Source organism: Lissotriton vulgaris, chromosome 12 (genome assembly GCF_964263255.1).
Source record: "Lissotriton vulgaris chromosome 12, aLisVul1.2, whole genome shotgun sequence".
In the NCBI taxonomy this organism is placed as follows: domain Eukaryota; kingdom Metazoa; phylum Chordata; class Amphibia; order Caudata; family Salamandridae; genus Lissotriton; species Lissotriton vulgaris.
The window spans coordinates 230,416,304-230,432,893 of record NC_141700.1 but is presented as its reverse complement, the minus strand read 5'-3'; the positions used below and the strand labels follow the sequence as shown (position 1 = coordinate 230,432,893).

Genomic DNA, 16,590 nt, shown 5'->3' with positions numbered 1-16,590 from the left:
AGTCTGTCCCAAATCAAGTTCCCATCTTCTCTGCCCTGAGTTTTCTCCTCTGTATGGGTTTGCAGCAAAAGAGCATATAGTTTGGTGAGGAGAAGTAGGTCACTTTCCTTGGACAGTAGCCACATTTTATGTTGCACCACAAGTGGGAGCTTGCAGGTATCGCAGACTCTCTGGCAACCCAAAGTCTGTATTGAGTTGTTCAAAGGGAATAAGCCCTGCAGCGTCAAGCATATTCCAGATAGGTCAACAGTCGATCTCCTGCCAGTCTGAACAAGCATTTGCAATGCAATAGGTCTCGCATTATTTAAGTTTGAGCTATTAGCATTGTAAATGGCAATGTTTTCATTTATGCGTTATTGTTTTTTTCTTTGCATAAAAAGGTACATATAAAATAAGTGTTGTACAAAAGTTATTTATGCAGTATTTTGAAAATAGCTAAATTAATAGCTTTGTCATTTACAATGCCAATAGTTATAACTTTCGCAAATGTGACACCTATAGCATTTGTAATGCAACATGTTTTGTATTTACGTGACTTAGCTGTATTAATATTACAAATTACAATGTCTTTTAATTTTTTTAAATAAGTAATACTTAAATAAAAGGTATTTTAATTTATAATGGCAATAGCTTAAACTTTTTTAAGTAACTTTTGTGAAGATTATGTTCAGAGTATTTTATTGTGACGAAAATCCAAGAACAGAAGTGAAATATTAAAATCTTTTTGTGACATTTGTAATAAAGTTTGAAACATTGAGAGAACATATTTGAACCAGTTGTTGTTGAATGGTTGCACAGATTGATGCTGGGGTGGAAATGTACTATAAAAACACGCTCAGAGCATGCCATAATATAACACACTTTGTGATGTGCTGTAGTGTAGGTGTGCTGCGTGTCTGCTTGCGGTTGCATGTGTGTGTTGCAGCATAGATAAATAGCAACCGTTGCTGTTTATCTATGGAATCATATGTCTGTATTTTGTGTTTGCTCGGTTTGTGTCTTTGTTGTTTGCGCATGAGTGCTTTTGTGCTTGTGTACACGTTATGTCAATTGTTGCATGTATCTGTCTGTCTTTGCTTTATTTTTTTTATATCTGTACATGTCTGAATTAGCTCATATGTGCGTGAGTGCTTGTGCGGTCCTATATGTAACAGTAATGAATGTAACTGCATGAACGTGTGGGTTTGTGCTTGTGTGTGTGCGCGTATTGGGGTAACTGTGCATGGTGTGGATTGCATGTTAGCATCTGTATGATTGTATGTATTTATAATTGCCTGTGTGTGACAAGTCGTTGTGTGTGCATGCATTTTACTTGTCTGTGTGTGTCGGTGAATTTGTGTGTAAAGATTTGTGGCTTTGAGTTCCTGCCAGGGTTAGAGCAAACCGCAATGATAGAGAGAGCGGGAGTGGGGGCTGGAGGAGGTGGACAGGTAGGGGGCAGAGAGGCGGTGAGCGCGTGTGGGCGGTGGAATGAGCAAGAGAGAGAGTTATGGATGTTCCCAGAAGGCAGTCTGCCGCTCCGGCCCTCAAAACGCTTCACTGGCTCCCCGTGAAGGAGCGGGTGAAATTTAAAGCGCTATGCACGGCCCACAAAATTCTTCATGGCAAGGGCCCCCCTATCCTTTTTAACATGGCCCGTCCTTATAAGCCCCCACGTCTTTTGCGCTCGGACAAAAAACATCTTCTGCAGTCAGCGAGAGTAAGGAGAGCTTGTTCTGGGGGCAGGCGTTTCTCTGTGCAGGTGGCGACTCTGTGGAACTCGTTGCCCCTTAAGATTCGCTCAGAGCCCAAGATCCTACTGTTTAGGAAACTTCTCAAGACCTATTTGTTCCCACAGTAGTGATTAGATTGAGCCTCTCCTTTTGGTCTGTTTCGCGCCGGGATGCCCCCGGGTAAGCTGAGCGCGTTATAAATTTCATATAATAAGAGGAGAGGGTGAGTGGGAGTCAGAGAGAGCTGGGGGAGGCAGGGGTGCGTGGGAGAGACGGAGAGCTAGAGAGAGCGAGGGGGAGGAGGGAATATATAATTTAGCTGCATTTATAAAACCCTATGCGGCTTGTACCAGCACAGCGCTATGAAAGTAACGGAATGATTGCAATTCTATGGTTCCTGAAAATAAGGGACGCACTAGAAAGGGCTGGTGGTTTCCTAAATATTGAACATTCTGTTCTGATTACAGGATGTGGTTTCTTTTTGTTGGGGGTGGCGGGGGAGGGAGTGGAGTGTCTCCCCAGTTTGTTTCACATCAAAGAGTTTTCAAATGTCGTGTCGTAAACACCTCCTACCGCCACCGTGCACATAAAAAGCCACGGCGAGAGTGCGGAAGAACCTGTAAAGAACTGTCGTTGTTGTCGCACTATTTGAACAGTTCAGAGTGAATGAAGAGCAGAAAGGTGTTAGCCTGGCTGCAGTCTAGCCAAATGCTCGAGCGACTCTTGAAAGAAGGAGCGAGGCATATTTTGCTGTTCGGTAGAGCACCCACCGCCTACACACTTTCTCCACCTGGGCAGCATTGTTGCAGTCTACCTAAATGACGTAAACAACTGAGAGGGTGTGGGAACCTATCAGCGAAGAATCATCCTTGTCAAACAGCATCTAAAATCTTCCCAGGATGCCTGAAAGAATCTGCGAGCATCAGCTTTGTCACAATATATCTTTAAACAACCACTTTGCTCATATTTCCTATTCTAGTTAGCCCCATCCGCACATACATCTATAGTTTACTTTTAAAAACAATTATCACCGCCGACGGGCCCGGGATTCCAGAGGAAACGCTGTGCCCGCCTCCCTGCTCGGGGCCGCGCTGCCATTGGCGGACCCCTGAGGCAGGAAGCCAGGCAAGGGGAGAGAAGACGTAGGCCGGGCCAGAAGAAAGAAGGAAGTCCCGCCTGCTGCTGGGCTATGATTGGCTGCCCGCCGGGATGGAGCAAAGAGTCCTCCCGCGGCCCGGGGCTCCCGTGAGCTACGAAGAGCCCCGGGGCCACCCCAGAGAAGAGAAATCCTGCGTAGCCGGTGAGTGGGGTCCGGTGCTGGTGTGTGTGTATGTGTACGATTGCGGCGGCGGAGGCGGGGGGAGTGGGGTCTTTGTATGTGTGCGTGCGTGTGTGTAGGTGCGCTGGTGTGTGTGTGGGGGGTCTCTGTGTGTGCGTGTAGGTGCGCTAGTGTGTGTGTAGGTGCGGGGGGCGGGGGGGTGTGCCTGTGTATGCGTGTGCCTGTGTATGCGTGTGGCTGTGTATGCGTGTGGCTGTGATGTGCGCATGCGTGAGTGTGGGTGCGCGTGCACGCAGCTGAATCCAGCCGAGGAAAAGCTTGTGGCAGTTTCTTGTCCTCCATTCCCCCGAGTCAGATAACTATAAGTCTCCACCCTGGACGCATCCTTCGGATGCGAATTCCAGGGCGAGACCTAAAAAGCAGTAGGATGCAGACCTGGAGTAAAAACTCAGTTTCCTAAGGTAGGCGTCAATAGTGAAGGCAACAAAGTCCAGGCTCGCAGAGAGGCAACTTGGTCCCAATTTAGGAGGGTGGCTCTAATAACAGGGGAGGAGTACAGCCCCCAGACTCTGTTTTTTCACAAAAGGGGATTTTCCCAAGCTGTTCTTCTGCTATAGCCTTATCCATGAAACAGCAATGTTTTTCGGACTGCTTACCATTCCACTCCACCAGGAAGTGAAGGTGCACCGTCTGGTAGTAGGGCACATGGCTAGGAACCCCCAGACCACTTAGCAGTGTGGTGATATTGCACAAGGGGTCATATGCAGCCTCCCTCCCTCTCAAAGTAGTTGATTTCTGCCTGAAGAGAGTGAAGCATGCCCACCAGCTGCTCCGAAAGAAGGGCCTGGAACAGGAATAAAGCTCTCTGTGGCGTGGTCATCTTCGGAGCTGTCACCCTTCCAAGCCATGAGAGCCTGTAATGTTTTCTGGTCGGACCTGTCGAAACAAGCCTCGGTAATTGATGGCCTTGGTAGCACCCACAGTGGTACCTTTCTGAATGCCGAGGTACAACACTGCAGAGTTCATCCACTTTACCGGATATCAGGTTACCAGCTGTGCCTGTACAGGAGGCGTGACCGAGAGGTTGAGAGCCTGCGATTTCTAGCTGTTGATGCGGAAGACCGTGGCCTCTCCCAACTAACCCAGCTTCTCAAAGAATACCAACAAGGCCCACAATAGCTCTTCACTATAATATTAACTGCATAGAGGTCAATGGTTTGCACCTCACTCCGTCCAGTAATACGCGGGTCATCCCATTGGCTCCATAGACGGAGCAAACGCAAGTGGCAATAACGGATAGCCCTGCCTCATTCTCTTACTAATGGGAAAGGGGGTTGAAGTCACTCCATTGGCTAGACTGATTCCTGAGGCGGAAAGCCGGGAATCAGAGGCACGCTTTTAAAAATTGTAAAATTGTAATTTTCTTGCTCTTTTAAACTGCTGTGTGTTGCTATTCTACCTGCTATACTTGCTTCCCCTGTAAGGTCTCCCGTTCTCCATGTGGCCGACTGAGGGCTGACTGGGGACGAGGGATCTCTCTCTTCTCAAGCGCATTTTTCGCGGGCGCCATCTTGGGGGAGTGCAGGTCGGCGGGCTAGTGCTCAGGTCTATACTGGGCATAGAGTATATAATGACTCTCTCAACGCGCACGCGCAGCGGCCGGATGGGGCCCGGGGCCAGAACCCCTGCTCAATCTCAGCACGGTCCCCTTAGATACTCCTGTGAGGCCCTTTTTTCTCTCCGGTATAGTCACTGCACCTATGAGACTCCCTTAAATTGTGATCTGAGCCCTTTTTACTGTCACGGTTGTGGCTTTCCATTATCACCCTCCAGATCTAATGTAAATATAGGCACTGCAGATCTTGTACAGACCACCCACTTGAGGAATAATGCGATGAAACCCTTAGCATTTACTTTATTCAGCCTTAACTGTAGGTCACTTCAAAAACATAAAAGAAACCTCTATGACCTACTTTCTGGCTCTCAGCCAGACGCTGTCTTTTTCATGGAGACATGTCTAATTGAAAGCTCCAGCCCTGATATTGCAACCACTCTCCCCCCAAACTACACCTTTATGGGGAGAAATCGTGTTCGCAAAGAAGGAGGGATAGCTATCATCTTCAAAAACAACTATAAATGTAAATGGGATGATTTTGATCTCCCTGAATGTGAGGCAGGTCTTTATAAACTGCTGCTCTCACCTAATTTTACCATCTCTGGAACTCTCATTTATTGCCCCCCAGGACCAGTTAGTACCTGGGCTTCCTCTTTTTCTGATCACATTGCCCAGCTTTTACTTAAGGCGCCCAACTTTCTGATCGTGGGTGATCTTAATATACATCTTAATAACATTTATCAAGCCACCACTGTCCATTTTATCGCGGATATAGCGGCGCGCAATATTATCCTCCATAATTCGGGTCCTACTCATAAAGCAGGCAACCTGCTTGATCCGATTTTTTTCTAATATTGCCACCATGGTATGTAAACCTGCTGTCCCCATTCTCTGGTCCGATCATTTTTTGGTCGAATTCCAAATTAAATGCGAGCAACCTCTGAAAAATCCTCTAGTTCCATCTGGGTCCAGTAATGGCAGAAATTGGAAAAATCTGGACATTAACAAATTGAATCTTTGCCTTGAACTCAAGACCAGTGGCTTCTATTACCACTCTGGAGGATGATGTAGTCATCTATCACTGGCTTAGTTCATCTATAGACTCCTGCCTTCCCCTGTCGAAGAAGAAATATAATCCTCATCATCCCCCTGCCCCGTGGTTCTCTGAAGCTCTTAAACAGGAAAAAACTAGGTGTAAAAATTTAGAACGACAATGGTGTAAATACTATGATCCCAAAATCAAATCATTGTACAAATCGGCCCTTAGTAATTATCATCTACTTTGTAACAATGCTCGGGCAAAGCACGTTAATTTAACTATCCTTGAAGCTCAGAATTGTCCCAAATACTTTTAAAGTTGTCAAGGAACTTTCTGGAGCCGCCTGTCAGCCCAAACCCCCCTGCCTTGATTCCAAACAGTGTGATGATCTGGCGGAATTTTTTGTTAACAAAATTGCTACTATTTATGCCGATTTGATAAACAGGCTGATAATTCTCTTACAATGACCTCAGCCATTGGTCCTTTTAATAAACATCTTTCTCAGGCACCCACAATAACTGATAATACTATTGGTCTAAATAAATGGACGCCATTTGATGCCACTACTTTTTGTAACATCTTGAGTGGCATCAAATCAGGGTCCCCAAAAGATACTTGTCCTCCTTCAGTTTTTCAAACTTTGAATCAGTCTACACTGAATTTAATTATGGAGTTATTGAACACTTCTTTATCTGAAGCCAAAGTCCCGGCAGCCTGGAAACATGCCATGATTGTGCCCCTGCTGAAAAAAGCCAATTCGGACCCTGAGGAACCATCTAATTTCCGCTCTATTTCTCTTCTCCCCATTTTTTCTAAAATTCTGGAGAAGCATGTTAACACCCATACCAACTTTGTGGAGACTCATGATGTCCTTCATACCTCTCAATCCGGTTTTAGGGCAGGCTTTTCAACGGAATCCACACTGCTGGATGTTACGGAAAATATCCGTCTACAAGTAGATAAAGGAGAAACCGTGGCACTTATTCTTCTTGATTTAAGTGCCGCGTTCTATACTGTCTCCCATACCATCCTTTTAACCACTATTCAATCTTATGTTATTACTGGCCTTGCACTTAAGTGGCTTTCTAGCTTCCTACTGCAAAGGACTTTCCAAGTTTTCTCTTCTACTTCCAGTTCCAAAGTCCATGTTTCTCAGTATGGAGTCCCTCAGGGCTCCATACTGAGTCCTCTGCTCTTTAATATTTATGTAAGTCCGTTGGCTAGAATAGCGGAGCAAGCTGGTCTCACGGTATATTCTTATGCCGATGATGCCCAGATTATTTTCTCACTTTCGGCCCAAACTAAGCACAATACTTCTGGGCTCCGTGCTGGGCTAACAAATATTGCCGATTCGATGCACACCAATAAACTTAAACTAAATGGCGGGAAAACCAAACTTCTTTTTGGTAACAACAAATCCCTCTGGGGCCCTCAACATTGGCCGTCCCAAATGGGATCCCTCCCGCTTCCTGTGCAATCGGCTCGCAACCTGGGCTTCATTGTCGATGACCAACTGACAATGAGGTAACAAGCAGTCAAAGTAGCTTCCACCTGCTTTGTCATTTTATAATGGCTGAGTAAAATTCTGTGGATGCTTCCACTGCCCACCCAGAAAACTGTAGTCCACGCTCTTATATCAACATTGGACTATGGGAATGTGTTATATCTGGGTGCAAGCAAAGAAGTATTACATAGGTTACAGATTGTACAAAACTCTGCCACCCGACTGCTTTGCAAACTCCCTACCAGAACTTCCATCTCAGCCTCCTTGTGTGATCTTCACTGGCTTCGGATCAACAACCGTGCCAAATTTAAAGCACTATACTATATGCACAACATTAATTCTGGCAAAGCACCTCAGTATCTAAAGGCCTTGGTACATCAATATCGCCCCCCGCCTACTTCGATCGTCTAATCAGTGCCAATTTAAAATCCCTAGGATCAGACGAGTCAGAATGGGTGGACATTCCTTTTCTTGTTTGGCTCCCTTCCCTACCACTTACCCACTCAACAACATTACCTCAAATTTTGTAAAGACTTAAAAACATGGTTGTTTAATCAATAACTCCTCCTTTCTATCCAGTCCTTTAGTTCTTTTGCGTTCCCTAGCGCCGGAAAACCTTCGGGTAGCTGTTGCGCTGTATAAATGTAATAAATAAATAAATTGGCACTCACTGTTGCTCTCCAGGCACAAAACCTGTCCCTGATGCCAAATGTGTCAGGGAGCATTGGCCATATTTAGAGGCAACACTATCAAATGCTTTTTAAGCGTCACTGGCAAATTAGCATTATTTCCCTTCGTAAGCGCTTCGCTTTGTTCACCAAGTGGGGAATTTGCTTAGTCTTTTCACTCACCTTTTTATTATGGCTGCTGTGTGCTTAACTAACCCTGGGCCTACATCAGGTAGATGTGGAATGCTGTGCAGCGCAGGAGTAGTGACTGTACGCTAGATGAATGTGTGGCAGGGAAGGAGACAATGCAGAGATAGAACAGTAGTGTACAGTGTATTTGTGGTTAGTTTTTGTATACCTATGAGGAATAAAATACATGAGATGTAGTGCAGTGCGTGTGCAATAAAAATGTGCTGGGTGTACCTGTGCTTGCATTAAGGTATAAAATGTGAAGTGTTGTGCAGCGCTCACATGGGGTGTGTGTGTGCTGGCAGCGTGTGTTTGGCAAATAGCACACCCTGGTACAATACAGAAAAGCTACAGTACTGAACAGTGCACAAAGACCATGTCTGTGCTGAATGTATGTGTGTCTCTGGTGGCTCAAAACTTAAGGTAACCATGCTGGACAATAAGTGTGATATGAATGTACACTGAGGGAAAGTGTGCCTGCCGTGGTACATTACATGACAGACCTTTGGTTCCATTTTTGGGAGTCCCAGACCTGCCTGGTCGAAGGCATTAGGAGTAGAGGAATCCCCCAGACCGATTTGTGTATTGCTGCGTTCTTGTAAACTGGGTAGGGCATACCCTGGAGGAAAGAAGGCAGACTTCCCCCTTTACACTTCAAAAGGTTGCTCTTGAATTTAGTGATAGATCACCAGGAAGGGGCCTGGAATCATCTCACGAAGGAGATTGGGCTTATAAGGGAATCATAAAGAGTAGGGCCAGGAGCCTGAGATTAAACTTTTGATACACATCACTATGACTAACATTGGGGTTTAAACTTTGGCCACTCGCATGAATTGTATTTGTGGGTCAGTCAGGTTTGGAGTCTTGCCTGCTGTGACAGACATGAAGAAAAAAAAGTGTACACTTCAAAAAAAGGCAGAACCCCAACATAAAAATTCAGACCCTAAATCACATTTTGGTGAGTTAAAGTAGGATATAAGAAGTGGAGGTTTACATCTCAAACTTTGTCATCTGCCAAGCAGCCAAACGCGCTGTGTGAGAACGGGAAGCCTTGCAAGACTCCTGTCTGTGATCAGCACTCTGAGCCAAGTCCTGCTAGTCTCCTTGCTGGGTGAGTGGACATCACCCAGCGAGCCAAGACCACCTGCCCCGGTGCACTGGCCCCTGCCTGCTTGCCCAAGACCAGTGTACCCGGTGAGGAAGTAGAGTGTTGGAGGGAGCCCTATAGGTAGAACTTCCTGAGCGAGGTGGGAGGAGAACAGCTGTGCACCGATCTGGTCATTACACTTTGTGCTGGAAGCACCAGAAATTCACCATCTTTTTGCAGTGATCCTGCATGCCAGAGGAGGCCTCTGTTGAACTCATTTGGGCAAGAGTATTGAGACTTGTGCCCACCTTTATCCGCGACCCTGTATGCCAGGAAGGGCTGTCTATTCCACTGTGGCCAAGTGTTCGGGTCGATGCCCTAATGGAAAGATTGTGACTGTGGCCGGCTGGTCAAGCCTGTACACGGAGACCTGCCCCTGACTGATTCCCTGAGGATAGCAAGAACACCACCCTCGCTGGGCTTCATTCAGGAGCTGGATGATAAAATCCCCCCTTTTTTCTGCCCACAGCCCTCTCCCTGAAGCATCTCTGATGGCTGAAAGGAACTGTGCTTGCCTGGTGCTGCTGCGTGAACTGCGAACAGCCGGACTATGCCGAACAGGATCAGGTCTCGAGAGCACCCGTGACGAAGGTACTCACTGCACAGCTGAACACTTCAATACCACTGTACGGTGAAGACTGCAACTGGCCCTCTGGGGCCCCGGGGGACTCATGTTAATGGTGCTGCAGCACTTACGACAATTTAAACATCTGAATAACAAGTCAAAGGGGAACTCTTGAGTATGACGTACTAGTAAGCATTCCATGGAGTTTGCCACCAGTGAATGGGGATTAATCCTGACCACGTTATAAGAAAGAGGGTGGACCAGTATTTGCCTGAAAACTAGTAGCGTTCGGACCTCAAGGGGATGTGTTATTGCTCATGAATGTCGTTATTCCTTTAAATGTGTAGAGTTAGAATAAAATACATTTTTTCTTATAAAAGTGTGCACTTCCAGTTAGGCGACTTGTTCGCTTACCTGTGTAATACACTTCGCCTACTCCCCTTCTCCTCTCCTTGAGAAACCTTTGACTGTTTTTCCACAACTACCACTGAGAGTTAAGTGCAGAAAGGGTACTTGGTACGGTTGCTCAAGAACCGTTGTAGGTCAGGCCCCAGGACATAGGTAGTAAAAAGGCCTAAACCATCATGGTTTGGTCGTGTATCCCCTGCATACCCCGTGGCCCTCTGAAAGGGTTTCTGACAGTATTCTCCTTCCTATGGTGCTACTTCCTAAACTACGTAGCCCTAAGGACTTCCAGTTGTGCTTTGCCTAGTGGGTCCTCCCTGCTGGACTGACTGACCCTGTGTGTACCACCTGATCCGCTTGCTCAAGTGACTTTGATGTGGAATTTGTCCGCACCAGCCTTGGATTAGGATGGTTTGTCTTCAAAAGCATGCCCCATATTGTGCTACACCATCACTAACGAACAGACCTATGTTGCAGATGATTTTGCCTCTATTCGGGTGTCTCAACTCCAGCATTGTTCTTGAAAGGAAGCCCTCTCTGATTTTGATGTAATATAGATGTCTACTGTTCTTTGTCATGAGGCGATTAGAAAGTGGATAACTGACTTCCGCCCCATAATACTGATGCTTCCTTTACATCGATTTGCAGAATGCAAGTGATATTGACATATTGCCTGAGACACCCCATGATTCACCATACAGCCCTCTAATTGAGGAGAGTTTTTCCTTCCTTTGCAGTTGCCATTACAAGAGCTGAGGAATTATTGAAACTCTTTCTTCCGACAAAGAAGATAAAGGCAAACTTGCTTTAAGTTGGGCCCCCAACTTCTGAGCTTCCTTGGCTCCTCAATCAGGCACTAATTGATCATACCTGGCAGTTTAGTATAAGCCGTTCTTTGCCCCTCTGTTAGCAGTCTTATGGCCAGACACCACAGATTGGCATTGACACCTGGAAGGTGGGGCAGACTCTTTACTCCGCAGCCTACACCAGAGATCCTAGTGGTGCAGCTCCAAGCTTCTTTCCATCTACTGCACCTGATAGGGAATGTAACCAAATCAGTTCAGTCGCCAAGAATGCCTTTTACTGGTTTTTTTTTCCTTCAGAATTATTCTTATTATTTAATTGGTCAAACTTTAACCTTAATTTGGCCTGCATGGTCTTATTACAGGCATTGGTTTGGCTGTGTAGGGTAGGGCCCCAATAGATCATCATTTCGTACAGTCAGGTTCGTGTAAGTGGTTAATTCCCAACTTGTTGCCTCTCATTGCAGTATACTTTGGTCAAACGTAATCATGTCTCAGTGGTATTTGCTGAAGCTTTGTGATTATAACTTTTGATCAAAAACTTTTAACCACTCTTACCCAGCCGATATCCTTCAGCTACCAATAGTCCAGTATCCCTCCTTCACATAATTAGTCCGCACCCACCTCATCAGACGATCACTTTTTAGTGTCCTTTGCCCTATACTGGCTGTTCATTATGCGCCTGTGTAGTTATCGACACTACTGATTGTGGCTCAGGTGGCCCTCTCTCCCATCCAGTGAGGTTGGCAGTGAAGGTTGCCCAGTTGGCTGAGATAGGATTTCGTTGCAAATTCCATTCTTCCTTTCTCAGTTCAGATTCCTCTGCTGTAGCCCATTTTATATGTTCGCTTTTCATTTGCTATGTGGTGAACCATTTAGTGACAGTCAGTACATACTGATCACTCGTTTGGCTTCCTCTGCTGTAGCCCATTTTATATGTTCGCTTTTCATTTGCTATGTGGTGAACCATTTAGTGACACTCAGTACATACTGATCACTCGTTTGGCTAAGACCGGCCCAATACAGTAAATTTAAAGCTCATTCTGTGGGTCGGCACCGGGCGGTATTATCCATTCTAGTTCCTGTGTTGCCCGGTGCCAGAAGGTAGTTGAGCAGGAACACACTATATGTATGAATCTTCCATCTACTAAGCAGCTTAGGGGGCATGACAGGTCTATGGTACCTGTTACGTTTAACCTATGAGGTGTATGGAGGTAGTTGAGCTGGGTATATTTAAATCTAGTGTTTCTAGATACTTGCCGCGCATGCTATAGCACCGTTACCCACTCTGTGGCCATCAGTTCCCTTCCCATTGCATTTTGACCCAGTCTGTCGGTGCCATTGACATTGAAAGGTTAGTCTTATAGAGCCAGGGCACCAGTTTCCTGCTACTCCCGATGTGAGGAATGTTTAAGTGTCATGCTACGGGGTTCCACATCTTCCTTCCTCCATATGTCCCATATCGAACTCCATTTGTCACATGTCATATGTCTGAAACTGGGAGATCTGCGAAGATTTGCAGCTCGCTGTTGGTGTTACAGTTTCCTGTGGTGGGTAGCCAGGCCTCTGTCCACGTAGCCATCCACCAGACTGAGCGTTATCTCCCGCCTCCTGCCCCCAGCCAAAGCAGGGGTGCTGGGGCATACAAGGATCTATGCACAGTTTTTCACACTACCTTCCTCCAACACCGCAATGTGATCGCAACAATCTGTGTGCAGTCCAGTGAATAAAAGGAACATCTTTTACTCAGGCAGTTCATCATTGCCTTTCTTGGATGGTTCTTGTCCTCTGCCTCACTATTGCCATATCCTTTGGTAGAAGGCAAGAGAGGCTCTAACTGCGTTACATGAGTATTCGCCAAGCATCTTTTGCACAAACCGTTCCAAGCATACCTTGTGTTCTGGATTTCCAAAACTATGTTAGTGTAATGGGAACCAGTCATTATCTGCAGACATGCCTGGATGTGACTACATGATTTTCAGGAGACGTCCAGTCGTCTATGATGGATATGCTCCTCTATTGGGCCTTTTTGTTTGGCAAAAAGTAAAATTTGCCCTGGAGAAATTTAAGTAAACGATACAACAGGATTTTCTATTGATTTTCGCCTCCCCAGCACACCGGTTACACTAGCAGTATGTGATAGTTTGAGGTTACTCCTGGGGCCACACCTTCCACAAACATCACAACCTATATTAACATTTAGTGACAGAAGTGGTACAAAAGGGAGAGGGCAACAGCAGAATTCCTCCTTCTCAGCTGGCATTCCAATAAAACTGCTCTAAATCAACCTTGTGCAAACATGAGTGACCAATGGGGAGTCAAATTCAACATTACCTTGCCAGTGGCTTATACATTTTACTTTTGGGGTATGAAAATCATTCAAGTTGTCCTTTCTGGATGACTGCTCTCTATACCACCGAGTTGCACTTTGGTTTTGGTAACTCATGCTGTAAACCTCTCCATGAAGTTATTGATGCTGCTTGCCATGGATGCAACCAGAAAGTGCCCGGAAGCGATTATTACTCCTGCTGTTTCCTGATTCCCCGAGAAGGATAGTGGCTAATGGATGAGTCAGTACCCCAGAGTTTTAAACTTTTCCCCCCTGAAGGGGAAATTCTGAATAATGGCAATTCTGCAAGTTCTGCTGCCCTTGGACCCGAAGGACTGACTGGTGTCCCTGGACCAGCAGGACATGTAATTTAATGTACTGATGCTGCAACCTCACAGGAAATGTGTTTTGTGGTGGGATTCACTCACTTTCAATTCACTTTACTGCCATTTGGGTTTACATCTATCCCTTAGGCTTGTACAAACCATTTTTTGCAGTTCATGAGTGCCGGTGTACCAGTACCTCCACAACTGACTGTTTATTCGTTTCAGTTACTATTGGACCACCTGCAGAGTACAATAAAAAAAACTTTTATTCAACCTGGGATTATCTGTCAAGGAGTCCTAATCCCACCCTTTGTCAGACTAAGGCTGCTTTTCACTGAAGCATTCTTAAATGTGCTCACATTGAAGACCTTTCTGCCCCTACCGCTAGTATGGGACATTCGGACCTTGATCCTGAGGTTTCTGGTGGAAGATATTACTCTAACCATGAGAGTTTTTTACGCTGTTGGGCCGGTTAGCATTATGCCATTTGTTTGGTGGTACATGTGAGCCCTTCAGTAGAACTTAATTCTGCAATGGGCCAAGCACTGGGGATGCCTGTAAAACAAGCACTGTGGTTCTGAGGAGGTGTTTTAGGGCCTACAGCGGTGAGTGATGGACACCAATCAGATGTGTTCAATAGTAGCCGATGAATCATTCTTTGGTTAGGAAAGTTACTGCGCAAAGTGTCTCAGATCCCCTTCGGAGTAATGCTGCCACATAAATATGCTGGAACTCTGTTCCATTTAAAGACTTTTCTGTTATGAATTAGCAGCGAGTTGATCCAGGTGCTCACCGACAGTACAATCACCATGTGGTTCTTTACTAAACCATTTTTAAACCATTTGGTGTGTGCTCATGCACTTTGTTTAGATTTGTTGAGGTTCTGGTGATGGCAAGCATTTTAATAGCACTTTTGCTGACAGTGAGTTATCTAACAGGATACCAAACATCAGGGCACATGAGCTTTGTAGTCTTGGTGGATCTTTTAATCAGTGCCGAAATCCTGAATGTGTGGCATTTTGTGCTTTTCAGGTACCACATTTGAGGCTCTTTGAAGGCACGTTGCACCTGTGGTCTGACTTCAGCCTTCCGTATGTTTCCACCACTGCCTCTCAATTCTGTGCATTCTGAAGATAGTTAAGCAAAGCGGATAGCAGGTTACTCTGATGACCCTGGATTGGGCTGAGGTGGACAGGTACTCACACTCCTGACCTTGACCATTTGCCCTCCACTTTAACTTCCACCTTTTGGGAGGACCTTCTATCTCTGCATCACAGCAACATGGCAAGGTTCTTCATCTAGACCTCCATAATCTACACCTTCATGCCTGGAACCATCTGAAAGGCTTTGATCTTACAGCGGAATGTTATGCCTTCCACCAGGTCTATATCTCAATTCATCTCCTAGCATAAGGAGAAGCATGGAGACCACTTACAAGCAACGTTTTCTGGTGTCCTATTGTTTGTTTTGTATTTGGCCCAGCATGGGCATGGATAAAGGTTATTTATTAACCCTTTTGGTCTTTCTTTGTCTTGTGTTCGCATCTACAGGGAACTTGGCCTGACCTTTCAGGCTCGACTCTTCTCAATAGATTAAAACTGATTTGCATGTGACTAATGTCTGTTTAGTGCAGCATAATGAATGAAAAATGATGGTATAGAATGCTGTCTGAGCAATCTCCATGGCTCGAGATTAATTCAAGCAGTTCTTTTGGTTGTTTGTTGCCAAAGAGGCCTTTCTTAGTCTGACAGATTAACCTGTTGTGATGGGTTTCCTCAAAGGACTCGCTCATATTACCCTGGTTCCTTTATCATGCCACATTGGGACCTGAATCTGGTCTGAATTGACCTTTCTGATATGTGCGCCTCTTGAACTGCTGCACCCTGTGGCTTCTTACTGAAGACTCTGTTCCTCATTGCAGTCATGTTGTATTAACGAGCTTCAGGCTTTGTTGGTTCATCTTCTTTTCAAAGTTTGTCCGAGTAACCGGTTCTTAAAACACCTGCATAATTTCTTCCGCTAGTGGGATCACCATTCCATTTGTGGCAGGCCATTATGCTTCTTACTTTCTTCTCTCCCTCACATCTGTCCATTGCGTGAGAGAGATTACACTGGCTGGACTTGCGGCATATCCTTAGTTATATTACACCACATTGATTAACTATTTTTTCGGTGTGAGGAAGGGGAAAAACCACCATCGAAACATCCTTATCCTGATGGATTGTCCTCTATCTCAAATGTGTTATTCCTTGAGCAAAAAAGGGCCCCTGAAGCCCTTTGAGAGCATTCCACTATGGGGAAGCCTGTGGCGAATATGGCTGTAGCACTAGAAGTTTTCATCTTGGACATTTGCCAAGCCACGATGTGGGCTTCTGTCTATATGCTCAGCAGGCACTGCATCTATTCTCAGTTCTGCATAGGTGGCGATTTTTCTTATTCGGACCTGCAGGACTTGAGATGTAAGTCTATTCCTCAGAAGCACTGTTATTTGGTAGAGACTTATTTAGTACCAATTTAAACCTGAGGGTAGACGAATCCTTCAGAAGAATAGTTTACTTACCTTTGGTATGTTGTTTCTGGTGGGTACGTTAGCTGGTTGATCCCTCGCCCACTGCCTAAATCTGTTCTATGCAGTGGACTTCTGAGTTTCATAAGGTTTTAAGTTAGATTCACTTACTGCTATTGATCACAACAATCTTGCCAGTCACATTTCCATGTCTGAGGGTTCAGGAATAAAACTGTTGCCTGCTCAGTTTCCTGTTGGTTAGTCTGTTGCGGGACGAAACTGCTGTTGAGGCTGGTGGGGCTGTCTACTAACTCACCCGCTATGGCAACTTTTTCTAGATCCAGTCTGCAGCCACAGTGGATTCAAAAGGTGAGCAATCTGCCAAAGAGGGTTACCGAAGATAAGTAATGTTAGAGTCAAATAGTTGTTAGGAAAATACAGCTGGCCTAATCTACTTCAGTGCCTTGTTGCTGTGCCTGATTTTAATATTACTTTGCGATATT

General features: G+C 45.5%; 1 protein-coding gene across 1 annotated transcript in view; it reads left to right on the top strand.

Annotated features, from left to right (window-relative positions):
- DYNC1LI2 (dynein cytoplasmic 1 light intermediate chain 2) overlaps nt 1-16,590 on the top strand; it is a 473,715-nt gene that overhangs the window by 109,942 nt on the left and 347,183 nt on the right. The window lies entirely within an intron of this gene.